Source organism: Meriones unguiculatus, chromosome 3 (assembly GCF_030254825.1).
Source record: "Meriones unguiculatus strain TT.TT164.6M chromosome 3, Bangor_MerUng_6.1, whole genome shotgun sequence".
NCBI lineage: Eukaryota > Metazoa > Chordata > Mammalia > Rodentia > Muridae > Meriones > Meriones unguiculatus.
Genome location: NC_083351.1, coordinates 51,909,338 through 51,926,772, shown reverse-complemented (window position 1 = coordinate 51,926,772; position 17,435 = coordinate 51,909,338). Strand labels below are relative to the sequence as shown.

Here is a 17,435-nt window from a genome sequence, read left to right as displayed (position 1 = left end):
CAGACTCTGTGTGCTCTGGGCTTGTGATTGGCATCTCAAGGGAGGGTACACCATGGAACCTCAACCCATTATGGGTAGTTAGTGTTAGGCTCAAAGTGAATTGTATGATGCTTTGGATGTCAGAGAACTGGATGGTGTCACAAAACATGGATTTCTCCTCACTCCAGTGATGGTACAATGGAGAGGGAAGACAGATAAGGTGAAGTGGAAGTTTCCTTGAAGACTCGGTTGTGTCATGTGATGTTTTGCTATGAGCTGTCTCATGCTAGGGGGTGTGACTTTGGCCAGCTGAAAACATCTGTGGGTGAACTTTGAGGAGAGACTTATATAGAGAAGTCCACAGACAGTAAGACAACACTGTTTGGATCAACATCACTGTGTTGGTCTTCATTTTGAAACTTTACTTTGCAGAGAGAAATGTTTCAGAGAACTTCTTGGCGCAAATCCAACTGAGTCTTGTGGCTTTTCTGGCTTGTCCTGGTCTGCTGAATCGTGTTGCTGTTTGGTGTTGGCCTTTGGACTGGACTGCTGGTATCTGGGCAATGAAGAGTGGACTCATCCGAAGGAACTACTTCTAAAAAGGTCTATAACCCTCTTTTCCTTAAGAACTCTAAATAATGTAGGTTTGTGAAAATATCTAAGCCTACAGTAATGAGACATAATTACATTAGGGTGATGTTTCAATGAGAGGAAGGATGAAGTACCCTGGGAGCCTGTAGCAGGAGGAACTTATCCCAAGGAGCTATGATGTCAGACCTAAGCTGCCTTGCCCTGAAGGAGAGTGCCATTGGCCCATGAAGAGAGTGAATGCATGCTTTCTGTTCTTTGTTAGCTCTTTATGAGAGCTTCATGAGTAACCTTATAACAGTTGATGTCCCCTTAGTGATGGTACCCTGTCTCTCAGAATGGACAAATGAGCAGACGTGGACATGGTGATTGGTTCAGGAAAGGACATGGAACTTGAGCTGGGCTATTAAAATCTTCCCTTAGGACTTCAGGTGGAACTAAAGAGGGGGGCAAACTACTGAGATGGTAAGGAAAGAAGTTGGCAAGACTAGACTGAGCACCAACCTCCAACAAAGCTGCCCTCAGAGTCCCAACTCCCCCACCCACCCTTACCCCCAACCCCTCACTCCTGCTCCCTCACTCCTGAGTAGAACAAACTTGAGGTTTGCATTTCTCAGCTTTTCAGGAGGCCCCTGGTTGTCCAAATCAGTGGCTCTTATCCTCCCAGTCCCTTAATCCTCTACTGACTCCTCACCTGGCTTTCTGGGATCACTCCCCAAACCAAATCCCCACCTCAGGGTCTCCTTGTGTAGAAAACAAACTACAAGGCTCTGTGGTCACTTTTCTTCATACTGCTGATTGTGTGTTTAAGGGCTCAGGGATGGAGGTGATGCTCTCCTTTCCCAAGGTTCAACATTTGGAATTTGTCCTCGTCCCAACATAAAGCTGACTGTTGCCTCTCTGTTTGTCCCTTTGACTGTAAGACGAGTTTATGTCAGACCTTGGCCTAATAGCCAAACATTTATAGGAGATAGCAGATGAACACCTCATAGAATACAGGTCATGCTTGAAATCAAGGGATAATATTGTTAGAGTACAAAGAACAGACTGATGAACTATCAGAACTTCCTCTTAGACCATTCCAATCCTATGTGATGGGTGTGTCAACCGCAAAGCTCAGCCCTCAAGAAGATTCCACATGGCTGCATAAGCTTCTAGCTCCAGTTTCAGATCCTTCTGTCTAATCAGATCGCTTAACTATCCCTCCATAGCAGTACAAAACTAGAATAAATGCTATACTGTATTAACAAGGCAGGTTGGCTCACAGAGCCATGAGATTCACGGAGCCGATCAGTGGAAACTTATCAAGTACAAACAAGGCCATTTGCCATGGGAAGTACAGTCTCTGAGTCACGGCAAGAGCTAGTCGTACTGGACAAGGATTTTACAAGGCAGTCAGCTGGTTGGTCAAAGCTGTGAAGTTTATGTAAATAATCTTCAGACCTAGTCAGTGTCCCCCATTTTAGCCTATTCAGTATTGGGGTACCTGTCTAGGGAAGAGTGGTGGTTAGATTGTATTCATATACCCTAAGCTCTGGGCATAAATATCAGTGCTTATAGAGACTTTTACAGAATAATGGACACATTCCTGCTAGAACAGAAAAGGTTATAGGAACTGTGTAAGTGACTCTTAAGTTATTTCTCAACCTGGGATCCTGCCATAATTCCAAAGCGACCATAGGTCTTTTTTGTTGCAAAGGTAGCTTAAAACTTTTTGCAGTTTTTGCAATCAGTTATAATTTGCATTCAGTTTGCATCACCAATCCTTGAAAAAAGCAGAAGATGCTAACCATACACCTAGGGAAACTTAGCAATTTTGTGCCAAGAGCATCCTAAGCAGGGGCCTAAACCTACGTCCTTCCAAGGCCCTTTCACTGCCATTGTCATGAAGACACAAGCAACACCTGCAGCTCACAATGCTTCTAGGTAAACCACAGCAGGCTCTTTTAGACTATGGGAACCAACTCTTGCCAGATCTAGCTCAAGATCCTCTGTCTTCCCAAAGGAGGAGATAGGGCTATGCTTACAATATATGGGATCACTAAAAGAACAGCAACTCCAGGAGCCTTCCAGGAGCCTTTACCACATCCAGCCATTTTAGCTCCTTCTATTGCTGGGCTGATTCAGTATTGGAGGCTCTTTGGTGGTGCTGAGGATCAATCAATCATGATCCCTTGCTGGGTAGAGTCTTTAGAGGACATCTGTGGTAGGCTGCATCCTGTTCTTTCTCTCTTCTACCGCTTCTGGTGTATATCCTATTTTCCCTTCTGAATGAGAAGGAAGTATCCTCCCTAGGGTCCTCCTTGTTGTTTAGCTTCTTTAGGTCTGTCGATTTTAGTATGTTTATCCTATAGTATATGATTAATATCCACTTATAAGTGAGTTTATACTCACTTTCTGCTTCTGGGTTACCTCACTCAGGATAATCTTTTCTAATTCCATCCATTTGCCTGAAAATTTCATGATTTCCTTGTTTTTAATAGCTGAGTAGTATTCCATTGTGTAAATGTACCACAATTTCTATACCCATTCTTCGGTTGAGGGACATCTAGGTTGTTTCCAGATTCTGGCTATTATGAATAAAACTGCTATGGACATAGTTGAGCAAACATCTTTGTCGTGTGGTTGAGCATCTTTTGGGTATATGCCCAGGAGTGGTATAGCTAGACCCCCTGCTCAGATGTATGTAGCCCATACATCTCCATTTGGGTTCCTAGTAAGGGGAAAAGAGACAATCTCTGACATGAACTGGATTGCCTGCTCCTTGTTCACTTCTTCCTGGTGGGGTGACCTAGCCAGATCACAGAGGATCCAGGATGTCCCAATGGAACCTGATAGGCTAGTGTCAGACAGTAGTGGAGGAGGACTTCCCCTATCAATGGATTAGGGGAGGAAGAGTGAATGAGGGTGGGACTACGAAGAAATGAGGGAGGGGGCTACAACTGGATACAAAACAAATAAATTGTAATAATAATAATAATAAGAAGAAGAAGAAGAAGGAGATAAAGGTTTCATTGGTCAAAGAGAACAAGGGAGGGCTAGAGAGATGGCTCAGAGGTTAAGAACACTCACTGTTCTTCCAAAGGTCCTGAGTTCAATTCCCAGCAACCACATGGTGGCTCATAACCATCTATAGTAAGATCTGGTGTGCAGGCAGAATGTTGTATAAATAATAAATAAATCTTAGGGAAAAAGAAAATTTTGTTAAAAAAAAAAAAAGACCAAGGGAGCCCCCTCAATCCAGTTATTGAGATTTTTTCTTCTGATGCCTGTACTGACATGGGAATTAAATCCATAGTTACTGGAACATTCCTTCCACTAAGTTTGTGTCAACATTTGAATATTTTCTAGAAGCCTCCATTAGCCTGTTTAGAAATATAGCTACATTTTCATCTGTTCGCCAAGTGATCTGGGTCACACCATGACTTCCTGGCTTAACTGAATTTCTCACAGCTTACTTAGGCTAGTGAGGTGCTTTGCCCATTCCCCATGGGAAGCCCATGGGAGATCCCTGTTCTGTATGGCTGCGTGTCATATTTTGTTTGCATTATGATCTGAATGGTTAGCTGTGTATCAGTGAGCCACTTCCCTTGTCTTAGCAATTGTTCTTGCTTTTTTATGGTGTTGAAATGGGACAAGTTTACCAGTGTGTGTGTGTGTGTGTGTGTGTGCGTGTGTGTCTTAAGTCTGGTATAGAAATGCAGACATGTCTTCTGCTTTTTCCCCAACCTCCCAATCAGGCACTTCAAATTTCGCCACAGGGCAGAGTCCCATAGAAAAGTCAGGGATGGCCTCTCAGCTAGGCAGTGAACAAAAAGGAAGAGCATCAGAGAAGCAGAAGGAGAAGGTGACCTGAGTCCAGCCTTGGGTGAGGAGGAGCTGGGACAGGGGGATGTTCAGAACAGCAGTCAGTTTAGGTGGAGGGATTTGCAACAGATGGAGGTTACAAAGATTCCACAGGCATCCTCAGGCTCTTAATAAAGAGTCGCAGAAGTGCATCCATAAGGAGCTTCCATTTTCCCATGCCTGCTGCAGAAGTTATTTAGCTGGAGGTGTTGAAATTAATAGTGCTATCAGTAGGCAATTTTGGGAGCATACCAAGGCCAACTGATGCCGCTGGCTTTTTGAATTTACTCCAATTAAAAGACACCCTGAGAAGGAATATTTTGGAAGGCTGACAGTGTTTCCCATGTCCAAGATCTTAGAAAATTTGATATCCCACAATAAGTGGTCTTGTGCAGGAGTAGAAGGATCCAATACGAGCAGCTGTTTCCGTTAGCTAGGTTTTGTTTGTTTGTTTGTTTGTTTGTTTTTGTTTTCCACTAGGGTCATCTGGAAAGAAGGAATATCAATTGAAAAAAAAATGACTCCATCAGACTGGCCTCTGGGCAAGTCTGTGGGGGCATTTTCTTGATTGGTGATTGGTGTGAGAAGGCCCCAGACTACTAAGGGATGGTGCCACCCCTGGGAGATTGGTCTTGGGTTTTTTAAGAAAGCAAGCTGAACCAGCCATGGGGAGCAAGCAAGAAAGCAGTGTTCCTCTGTGGTCTCTGCTTCAGTTTCTGACTCAAGTGCCTGCTGGGACACCCTCAGTGATGAAGTGTGACTGAAATAGCATATGCCGAGGAACCTTTTCTTCCCCGGGTGATTTTGGTCGATGTTTTATCACAGAAAACTGAAGCCAACCTAGAACAGCACCTACATAAATCAAACGAGACTGCTCTTCCCACACAGTTCTGCAAGGGGCTGGCTAACGGGCAGTCATCAGCTAGCCTGAAGGACTTCGGGTGCTCCAGCTGCTGCACCTGCAGAGCTCAAAGGTGAGACAGAAGAAAACATACTCCACACTTTGAAGGGCACTGCCCTCGAGCTTGTCTTCTGTCTTCCGGTGGTGCTCCCTAACTTTCCTAAGCTAGGGAGGAAGTAAGGGAGAGGGCCACATCTAACTGAGGGAGAGAGACTCCACTTGGAAATAATTCACTTGTCTTCTGGAACTAATAATTACAGAAGATCAGATCCTTTCCAATTAACCTGAAAATTCCTTCCCTGGAGACAAGATAATTTTTTGGGAGAATGCTTTTGATTTTGTATGTATGTCAGAAGAGTGAGGGTGAGCGTCTCTTCTACAGTGCTGAATGAAAAAAAGGATAACAAATTCTAGAAGAAATAAATTGTCCAAATATGTTGTGAGGGGTGTGTGTGTGTGTGTGTGTGTGTTTGTGTGTGTGTGTGTGTGTGTGTGTGTGTGTGTGTGTGTGTGCTTCTCCAGAGATAGGAAAGAGGCCTGAAGCCTTTGGTGCCAAGAAAGATGTGCTGTGTGGATTAAGTTTCTGGAGTTAGCGGGAGCAGCTCAGGGAAGCATGCCTGGCCTACCCAGGGGCTGGAGAAGGGGGAGAGTCCCACCTGGTGTTCATGAGCATCGAGCTCTGTTGGGAACAGCAAAGGACAGGGAAGCTGTAAGCATCAACTTCTGAGGTCAGAGGTCTGCAAAGGGCTTTGGTCCACTAGGCTGTGTCTCGTTAGAAAGGCCGACATGTACTCATGGCCCCGCTGGGTGCCTCTGCTGTCCCTTCCGCTGCTGTACTGCGGTAGCAGGCTGTCTAGGTTGTCTGTTTCCTGCTTACTGACCCCCATTTGCCCTGCCGCTGCTCTCTTTGCACTGGTCTAGTGCCACCCCTGGGTGTAGCTGTTCCCATGGAGAAGCCAGTAAATCTGACAGACATCTAGGCCATCGTGCCACATTTACAAACTTCTTCCATATTCTGGTGTGTCCACCTTCTAGGCTCTGTTACCTTGGCTCTCTCTGAACCCAAGGCTGGAGCCAGGAGGAGAACATTTTTCCCTGCCTGTGACTTCTGAGGATGGCCCTGCTCCTGCTCTGTTCTCTGCTCCCCTGCTGGGAAGATTTCAGTTTGGGCGAGGAGCTGTTACAGGTAAATGATGTCCCTTTAGGTAGGCTCCTCATCTCTTGTCCCTGCCCTGGGTGTTTCTTTGGTCTGAGGCCTGAGCTGTTGAGAATCAAAACACATTTACAAATTTTCTTTCTCAGCTCTCTGCAGCGTCTCTTCACACCTCAGGTGAGGATACTATATCAGCCTGACTGATAGAACAGGGCCGTGTGAAAGGAAGGAGTGGGGAGAGGAGAAAACACATCCCCAAACATGTCATCAGCACCTGGCCACACAAGGACAGCCACACACTGGCTTCCATCAAGGGTTTGGGAACCTCTTTCACACACCTGTGCCTGCTGCATATGTTTGCCCCAGGAATATTTGTAACCTCCAAAATTATTGGGTTTTGTAGAAACTGTATGCAGACCATGACACTTTTAAAGTCATCAGGGGCTGGAGAGGTGACTCAGGGGGAAAGCTCCTGCTGTGCAAACTCAAGGGCCTTCCTCTCAATCCCTGGAAGAGAGCCAGGCTCAGTGGTGTATGCCCATAATCCCAGTACTCCTGGGTGAGGTGCGGGTGGGGACAGGACAGGATGTGGAGCCTCGGGGCCAGCCAACCTGCCGTATTCAGTAAAGGAGTCCCATCTCAAAACAAGGTGGAAGGTAAGCATGGCACCCGGAGCTCTTCTGGCTCCACTCAAGCACTGTGTCAAGAGCACTTACACACAGTAACCGCCACACATACACACATCAAACACACACACACACACACACACACACGCACACACGTCTCATACGTATACAAGCACTCAAAATAAAATAGAATAAAATAGTCTACAGCTGGCGAGGTGGCTCAGTGGTTAGGAGCCCTGGCTGCTTTTGCAGAGGGCCCAGGTTCAATTCCCAGCACTCCAGTAACTCTAGCTCCAGCAGGATCCAACTCCCTCACTCATGCAGGCAAAGTACCAATTTACATAAAATAAAAGTAAATAAATTTTAAAAAATATTTAAATGCCAGTAATTTTTTAATGTATAAAATAAGACGAAAAATAATAGGGAATGCTACAAATATCCCTCAAATCCAGTGTTTGCAAGAAAAATGCCAGTCTCTTGATTGATGTGTTCGTTGGCCTTCCAGGGCTATCACCTTCCTGTGCATGTCCTGGCCAACAGAATCCCTGTGAATGAGTCCACAGTCAGCCCACACCAGGTGTGGTGGCTCCCTTCCAGGGCTGCCAGCCTATGGAAGGCTGTGTGCCAAGCACGGCTCCCACTGCCTGCCAAACCTCACTTGAGGAGTACGAGACAGGCTTTCTCTATGTAGCCGTGGCTGTCCTGGACGCACTGTGCAGACCACGCTGGCCTCGAACTCACAGAGGTCTGCCTCCCTCTGCCTCCCCGACGCTGGCACTGCAAGGTAGACGTTTTAATAACCGAGTCATCCCTGACCCCAAAGTCTTAGAGTCTTCTATTATTTTAAATTTCTTTATTGAGACAAGGTCTCGCTGTGTGCCCTGGCTGGTCTGGAGCTCATTATGCAAGCTCATATAGATCTACCTGTCTTTGCCTCCAGAGTACTGGGAGGTACTGCACCACCATGCCCAGCCGTCTCAGAGTCTTTAATGTACACTTATGTATTGTAAGTGCTCGAGATTGTAGTGTGGACAATAATATATGCCGTAAGCCATTCTCACGGCCACCTGCTGCTTCGGCAGTCTACCGTGGGACTGTTGGCCGGCAGAACTCATTTTCAGAACTGCTGTGGTGGCACACACCTCTCCTGCTACAGTATAATGCTTGTGGTTCTAACCACTGTGATTTGGGGTTAGAGAAGATCTGAGAAGCAGTCATTTAGAATCACGACTGAGACAGCTACTCATCATTCCTGTAAATTTCCTGATGCTGGGAAATCAATGGCTGGGTTATTGCCACTACTCATTTCAGAGTGGGACTTTCCTGGCTTTGTTACTATTGGTCTAAGGCCCAAGATGTTTCCTTTACTTTCAATTTTCTTTCTGAAATATAAAACACTTCGATATTCTAGAAGATATGAATCATCTCATCGTCTTTTCCCCTGAGAAACTCAACTCTTTATTAAGCCAGTTTACCCACCTCCTGCTTGACATGGTCCCTACAGAACACGCAAAGTTAAAGTTCCTTCCATGTCTACTGTACCAATCTTATCTGATGCTGTTAACCATTTATGCTCCAGAAAACGTCACATCCACATAGTTATGAGTAAAGAGGCCAAGTGGAGATGGATGAAATCTGTGTAATTCTCCTAGTTTTGGAGCTGAAGGGTGGGGAAAGGTCCCTGGGTAATGGGGCAGAGAAAGACAATTACTGTGTCACTGATGCTTAATTTCATTGAGTTTTTTGGAACAGGCAAAAAACATATAAAGTGAGAACCTTGAACTGGTCTCAAGACAAACTGTCCCAGCCAGGAGATGGCTGTCAGTAAAGAACTCACCTCAGAAGCACAAGGACCTGGGTCTGGGTTCCCAGAACTTGTGTCCAAAAGGCCAGATGTAGTGACGCGTGCTTATAATCCCAGCAATGCCAAGGTGGAGACAGGTAGACCCTGAAAGCGTACTGGCAGCCAGCCCAGCCTAGGTGTCAAAGATTCTCAGACGGTGAGAAAGCCTCTCCCAAATAGTTTGGAAGATGCCTGTGATGATTGACCTCTTCTGTCTACTTAATGGGATGCAGAGTCACCTAGGAGACAAAATTTTGGGGGTGTGTCTATGGATGAGTTTCTAGTTTGAGCTAATTAAGTCAGGAAGACCCATCCTTCATGAGTGGTTCCCATTCAGCAGGCTGAGCTCTGAAACTGAATAGAAGGAAAAAGGTAACTGAGCACAAGCATCCGTCACTCTGTGGCTTCCTGACTGACGAACACATGTGATCAGATGCTTGTGCTCCTGCCACTTGCCTTTCCCACCGACTGTATCACCCCAAACTGAGCTGAAATAAAACCCTTCCATCCTTGAGTTACTTTTGTTTGGTCACAGCAAAGAGAAAATTAACTAATACGACACCCGAAGAGTGACAACCAGAGGTTATTTGTTCACATGTAGTCACAAATCCTCACAAATATCTGCGCCCATGTATAGATGAAGATGCACACACAAAAAAAGGGGAGGGAAAGAAGGAAGGAAGGAAGGAAGGAAGGAAGGAAGGAAGGAAGGAAAGAAGGAAAGAAGAAAAGAAGGAAAGAAGGAAAGAAGGAAGGAAAGGAGACAAGCTGCTTAATAGATGTGCACAGATCCAGGCATGTAAACATTAGAACAGAGAATGAAAGGAGGCAACGTGCTCAGAGACAATAATGCTGAAAGACCTGAACCACCTTGCCCATTTCTGCAGCAAGCATGGCTAGTACATGTCAGTTCCCACTGCTGGGACCCACCAGGCCAGTGTTTTATTATAATAGTGGCCCTTAAACAGTATGTATCTTCATACAATGATGACAGGTTTTTTATGAGTAGAAATTAGGCCTTGGACCAAGTTTATAATAAACTGCAAGCTTCATTACACAGGTTAGCAGAAGGGACCAGATGCTGAGTGATATATTTGCCATGTAGCAAGAAGGCAGCTCTGAGAAGTTGTTTAGGAAAGGTGCCACAGTGATATTTGACAGGCTCCGGGCATCTGGCTTTTGGGGGTGAATGTGTAGGAGGACAGTAAGAGGCCAAGGATTAAAAAAAAAAAGAGATAATTGGGTAGAAATTCTTCCCACCTCTGTTGAGCCAAGTCATCTGGGCCTCTAGAGAAATGACACCATCATGCGTTGTTTATTAAATGTGAAAGGGAAGCATAAAAATGATTTTTTTCTGTTCAAGCCTAATTAAGATCTATGTGAAAAAACTGGGGGGTTTTCCTCCTGCTCAAAAGTGAACAAAGGGCCTATTAATGCTAGGAAGTGACCTCACTGTGGTTAAAAGTATTTGTGCAGCTCCTGTACAGAACGGCAGGCAAAATGCCCTTCTCAACCTGTGTGGGCAACAAGAAACAAACAGGGTAGAAGAGGAAGTGAGGGTCAGTGGGGATGACAAACTTGGAACACCAGTACTTTCAAGAGAGCTCATACAGCTTCAGGTTCAATAAATGAGCCCCTGCCAATGGCTCAGCCCAGCCTGTCTGTCAGCAGGGTTTGATGTCCTAGCATAAGGAATGTTTCTGGGTTTTTTTTTTTCTTCCCCCCTTGGCCCTTCATGCCAGAGACTGTCTAGTTCTCAGCTTCAAATACTGAGTCCACTGTTGTGCAGCCACAACCCTCTGCCAGGCAGCTTCATGTGCTAGGCTCTTATGACCCGTAGGATTAGATTTTGCCATGCTCATGTGCCCATTCATATTTTCCTCCATCTGCAGCCATACATCAGTAGAAGACTTTGCAGGTAATTGATAACTCTTGCTGGACCTCAAACGAGGAATGTCAGACTTGTCCTGGTTTACCGGTGATCTGTTGAGGCAGACAGACAGAACCAGAAGTATCTATTTGGTTTCTTTGATGGGCCCGTAACATTTCCCTCAACCTAAAAAGGAGAGAGAGTGCCCAGAATCTTGAGGAAGAGATAGACTGAGAGTGGAAATCAGTGTGCCTTTCTCTGTTTCCACAGACAGTGCTTGGAGCTACTCTAAGACAGAAGAGCTGGTCGTGTTTCTGTGAAGCAAGCTGTGATTCTGGGGTATGATTGTAGGGTGGAGGACAGACTTGAGATGCCCAAATAATGCTGTGTCGTCTGTCTGGTCCCCGTAGGAATAGAGACTACTTTTCCTACGACCGAAGAAAACAGCCTCTGTGCAGCCCGAGGAAGCCTGGCAGCTTGGAGGGCAGAGGCCTGAGATGCAGCAACCTTCACTTTGCAGGGACCTGGTGGAGAGTCGCAAGTGGGCGTTTGTGTGCCCCGTTTAAGATGAATGAACTAAATGCAGCTAGTGCAAAACTGAAACTGAAGTGTCATCATGGAGGGAGTAAAGCCAAAGGTGCCTACCGCCTTTTCAAGGTTTCCTCTGGACTTCTAGAAGTGCAAATTAGACTAAATTCATACCCTGTGTACTGAACCATGACCCAGTTGTTTTCCTTTGAGTCCAAATTTTCTTCTAAATGGAAGAATACTATTTGCTTTGATATAAAGCCTATATATATTATCTCCAAGTAGAATTTGGCTCTAAGCCAGGCATGGCAGCCTGTTGTAATCCCAGCACTCTGGAACCTGACAAAGAACAATTATCAGATGTTTGAAAGCAGCTTGGTCTACCTACTGAGAATCAGGCTCTCGGCTCCTTCAATAGATGCTTGGGACACTTGCCAGCTCTTGGATTTGTACAGATTTTACTTCACATGCAATCTGTGGCTTCTATTCTCTTCCCTCAGCGAGAGGCACCTAAGAGGGGGTGGCAGGTGGCATTAGTGCCCTCAGCCCACTGGCAGGGTAAGGTAAGTGCTCCTTTTCTTCTCATACCAAACAGATGATTATATCAAATGCAGTATGTGGCTTTTCTATTGTAGAAAAGCATGAGAAAATTAAAATCTCTGGCCATGGTACAAGGCCAGAGTTGACATGTGGCTGTATTTCCTTCCAGTAATCCCAGACAGCATCACTCTGTTTTTTGCTAGATAGCTCAAGGATTCAGGACCCGAGCTCCTGTGCTCTGGAGAACCCGGATGAAGCCTTCATGTCCTCAGGCACCTCTCTTTAGAGTGGCAGGCTGAATTAGGGATGCGTTGTAGGAGATGTCCAAGAGAGAAAGCTAGGCCTCCCATTAACACAAGCCCACAGCTTGTTTGCCAAGCATTAGCCAGTCACCCTGACACCTACACAGACGGTCAGGTGGCCTTCAGCTAGTTCCAAAGGCTTTGGGGCACTTACCTGATATTTATCTGTAGAAACAAGATTGTAATGATACATCCTAGGTCTACTCACAGAAACCCAGGCTGACAAACAATGTGAGCTAGCACTTGCCCATAGGAGTTCCACGGACTGCCTCTAAGCCGTCCAGTCCAGTTCTCCTTGAGAGCCAATCCTTTGTTTGAATCCCTTCCCCCTTTCTTGAGTCCCTCTAAATTCTAAGAGTTTGAAGAGTCAGTTGCAGGGAACTCAGGCAGTAAAGGCACAGCATTCCCCGAGCGCTGTGACTATGAAGCCAGCTGAAGTCGTGGGCTGGGAGCTGGCCTTAGCCTGTGATCAAATCCCGGGTCTGCCTTTTGTTAGCTGTCTGTGTTTAAGTGTGCTGCCACTGCCTTAGAGTCTCAATTTTCTTATTTATGTTTATGTATGGAGACAGAAATGAAATTCCTGTTGCCGAGTGTGGTGGCACGTGCCTTTAATCCCAGCACTCAGGAGGCAGAGTCAGGCGGATCTCTGTGAGTTAATGGCCAGCCTGATCTATAAAGTAAGTCTAGGACAGCCAAGGCTACACAGAGAAACCCTGTCTCAAAGTGAAATTTCTAAGGGTTTGTGAAGAACAGAGGAGAAAGGCTGTCATTTCCTAGACTAGACTGCCTACATCTTACAGATGCCCACTAACAATTCAAATTTTATTACTAGACCACAAATAGCTGGTAAATATGTAAAGTAATGCTTGTTAATTAGCTTGATGTCGCCACTCCACCCTGTACAGAGGTTCTAACACATCATTCTTCATTCACATAGACATATACACATTTTCCAATTAGATGAGGTTAGAAGGCTGGGGAGTGCAGCTCAGTGGCTGATGACACTCTTGCAGAGGACCATGGTTCTATACCCAGCACCCACATGGAGGCTCACAAATATCTGTAGCTCCCATTCCAGGGGATCCGACACCCTCTTCTGACTTCCATGGGCAACAGAAACATTTGTGGTACACAGACATACATGCAGGCAAAACACCCATGCACACAAAACAAAACTAAATTAAAAAAAAATATATATCCTAAGTAGAGACAAACTTACTTTGAGGGAGGGACGGCATTAGAGGTTAAGCCCAGGGCTTCATGCATGCAGAGTACGTGTTCTGTCACGTAGCCATGCCCCAGTCTCTCCTGGACTTTTCAGAAAGCAGAACAGTAGAGACAGGTACCACCCCTCCTCCCTCAGACACATATGCACACAGTTTTGAGTTTTCAGGGTCCTTCTGTTCAGCTTATTCTGCATTGCCATAGGAGGTTGTTGTAGGTATTTATTATCGACTTATCTTTTAGTTAAGCAGTGGTTATTCCTAAACAGCTGTATACCCAAATCATCACACAGAGACTGGGATTTATTTAATTAACCTAGAGCACAATGCTGGACAATAGTTACTCCATCCTAAACCTCCAAGCCCACATAGTTTCCAACTATTCATATTTCACCCATTATACTTGGTTTTAGTCATATCTTAGGTCCGGTCCATCTCTCCATGTGATTCCAAGACCTCTCCTCCTAATTCTCTGCCCTCCCTCCTGCTTCCTTTCTTTCCCTCCCGGACCAGGATGTCCCACTCTATAGTCTCCATTGTACAACATTGACTGGTTGTTTAATTGACAATTACAGAGAACAAATGGTGGCATGTTTGCACAAATTTGAGATGTTGATGCTTAGACTAAACATTGCAATGCAATGTCCGGATAGAAACCAGATAGTGGGGTAGAGAAATCACCATTTGAATGAATAAGGGTAAATTGTATACATTCCAAAAGCACATTATACCAACAGGAGATGGAGCTTAATACACAAACATCCATCAAACAGGCTCTGAAACCCAACTTGGCAAGGAATAGCTGGCTTGTTCATTGATTTTTACAAAAGATGAGGTGGGAAGGTATGGCTAGAGGTTGTTCCGGAGAACTCAACAATGCCAGAAAAAGGCAGAAGTATAGGCCTGGAAGCTACCCACTAAAATGGAAAGACAGAGACCACTGCATGAAGCCAGGGAAGGTACACACTTCTGCATGACACTGTCCATTAAAAGAGTCACACTGATCCTATCAAATGATAAGCCCATAGCCTAGGCACTGCTGAGACTAATAGACAAAAACAAAGCTTTGTAATAGGTCCAGGCAGGCCGGCTATGAGAGAAACTGACCCAGGGCAGAACTGTAGGCAGGGATCCTCGTGGTCAAAACCAGCAGCCTATTCCACAGTGACCATGATCATACCAGTCCTGTCTCACCATCTGGTCCACACAGGCCAGGAAGGAATCTTCTCTTGCTACCTAGAACCACACTGGGAGTGTTTATGCATTATCATTTGTTACATCCAAGCATAACTTAGTTCCTGTGATGGTTAGCTTTGTCAGTTTGGCACAATCTAGAATCACTCGGAAAGAGAACCTCTCTGAGGCATTGTCTCATGAGTTGGTTTGTGGGCATGTCTGTGGGAGATTATCTTAGTTATATTGATTGGTGTGGGGGACCCAGCCCACCATGGGCAGCACCATTCCCTAGGCAATGAACTGTGCAAGAAACTGAGCTGAGCACAGCAGATAAGCAACTGAACATACATGCATTTAAGCACATAAGCAACTGAGCACACATGCATTTACTCCTCTCTGCTCTTGGCTACGGATGTGCTGTGACCAGCTGTCTCAAGCTCTTGCCACTGTGACCTCCCCTCAGTGACGTACAGAAACCTGAAACTTCGAGCTAAAGTAATCCTTCTCTCCCTTAAGTTGCTTTTTGTCAGGATATTTATTTTATCACAGCAACAGAAATGAAACTAAAACAGTTCCCTATCATATGTTCAGGGACTTGATTGCCATTTGGTCAGAGGGACCATGCTTATCCTCCACAAAGGGTCCAACAAAAGTAGGACCTTGTCCCGAAGGCTTATTTGGAGACAGTTTCCCAGCCACTGAGCTGCACCTCTGAGTTATTTTCTCCTATTCGTTAACGATGGCTTAGAGTGAGTGCAGACACAGGAAGGATGAGGCGGATGTGGAAGAGAGAAAGAGAGAAGACCCATCTCAGCAGGGAGTAAACTTGGGAAGGAAGGTAAGATGAGGCAGTGGTCCCAGAGCTCCAGCTGCCAGTACATGAAACACCTCTCACACACACCCCCCCACAAGAAGAGCAGCCTGAGTAGAGGAAGGAGAAGAGAATGGTTTTGTAGATTTTATTTTTATTTTTTAATTTTTAAACACTTTGCAGATGAATAAACTGAAGATCAGACAGGTAAATTCAAGTGAATTTGAGGTTGTAGTTCACTGCTGCTGTTATAACAGAGCACCACAAGCCAGGTGGATTTATAGAGGAGATCAACTTATTCCTCACAGTTCTGGAAGGTGGAAATCCAAGTTGGAACTGCTGGGAGTTTCAGTGCTTAGTGAGGCTAGATTTTTGCTTCCAAACTGGCTCCTTGAATGCCATTTCACAGGTGGCAGAAGGGCGAGAAAGGGTTGGTTAATGGTCCCCTGATCTCCGTAAAGGTCATTATCAGTTCTAGTCAGGTGTGTATACATGCATGTATTTATTATATGCTTGCCCCGTGAGAATCAGACCCAGGACCCCATTCTTCAAACACTGAGAAGAGGCAGGCAGGTATAGGGGTAGCTTAGCCACAACCCAGGGCCCCAGATGGTTCGAGCTAGATGCATGCCTCTTTGCCAACAACACATTTATCAGCCTGAAATCCTCCACCCGTGTTCTCCCCCTCAAACGATGCCAGATTGCTCTTCCCTAACAACTTCTTGTTAACTCCCCTCTTGTGATCAAACATGTCCCGAAACTAAGGAAACCGAGCAGATACACCCTGAACTAGTTTTTGCATATGTGTGCAGCAAGGGAAAATTGCTTTGAAAAAACTTTCAGGGGAAATTCCCTATTTACCGTATTAGGCATGTGCATGGTTGGGTGTGCATAGGATTAAATCTTATGCATTATGGGAAAGGACGTGCACAGCAAATAAAGACGTAAGCCAAGCTTGGTAATCAAAACAGAAAACCACTCACACCTCACTCCCAGAAACCAGCTCCTCTTCCTCCTAAGCCCTGTAAAGGGAGCCCCCGCAAACAGTAACCATTGCTCTGAACACTACCCGTCAGTAGCCTGCTGCTCCTCCTCCCCCCCATGCTCATCTGCTCTGTACTTGTGGTTTCTCTTCGAATCCAACTTCTTGCCACTTTGCTATCTTTGTGCACCTCTTCAACGTTTTAAGCAGGATCCCAAGAACCCGGAAATACCCAGTGCAGACAGCAGCCCTGACAACAGAGCTGCCGCCTCCATCCTCACCCCTCAACCTGAAGATCCTGCCGCTTCGCACTATCACTTCCTCCATTTTCCAACCAAAGGCTTTCGGGAAAATACAGCCATCCAAAACCACGGCAGCTCTGAACTTAAACTCAGGACCAGGTCTGTCTGAGTTTGTAGTAGTGCTTGTTTCTTTTGTGTTTGCTCCTGCTAAGGACTGGGAACAATGCTGGGATTCTCTGTGGCACGCTTCTGTCACGGTGCCCAGGGAAAGAGGTACCAGAGGGCTCTCCAAGCTGTGCCGGGCTGAATTCCAGAGCCTGAAAGCCTGGAGAGAATGCTGTCGGCTGTCCTCATAACCCAGAGCTCAGTTCCTCAGATAAACCAAGCATTCCTCCAGGATTTTTTATTTATTTATTTATTTTCTCCCACAAGAACAACAGAAAAAGCAGACTCCAAAGCAATTCCCCTCCTGCACTATACTGGCTTTCTCTTCACCGAGAATTCAGCTCTAGTCCCTTCTGTGGGTTGAGTTGCGTCCTTTGCTAAGACCTGTAGAAGTCTTAACTTCACTTGCAAGTAGTCATTGCAGATGGCTTTGCTGCCCTGAGCCACTCTGCTGACACCAATGTCTTAGGACAGCCTTTGGAAACGAGTGGAGCTGGGCCCTAGACAAGAGTGAATTGTCTGTGACTATGGCTGGAAGGTAAGAAGTAGTGACAGGGCTGACCAAGAGCTGGTTCTGGTACTGCCTGGTCTCTGCACATGACTGGTAGATGGTGTTTCTCTTCCCACGGGGCCAGGCTTGGGGAACTTCCTAAGTCTGTG

General features: G+C 45.7%; 1 long non-coding RNA gene across 2 annotated transcripts in view; it reads left to right on the top strand.

The window, feature by feature from the left end:
• Positions 1-341: 341 nt before the first annotated feature.
• Positions 342-17,435, top strand: part of LOC132653061 (uncharacterized) — a 54,369-nt gene continuing 37,275 nt past the window's right edge. The window contains exons 1-4 of one of the 2 annotated variants that reach the window (XR_009590715.1): positions 342-582; positions 5,239-5,387; positions 6,350-6,500; positions 11,217-11,897. This is a non-coding gene — a long non-coding RNA (uncharacterized LOC132653061). Of the gene's footprint in view, positions 583-5,238; positions 5,388-6,349; positions 6,501-11,076; positions 11,898-17,435 lie in introns of both variants that reach the window. The other variant, XR_009590714.1, reaches the window with a different exon arrangement.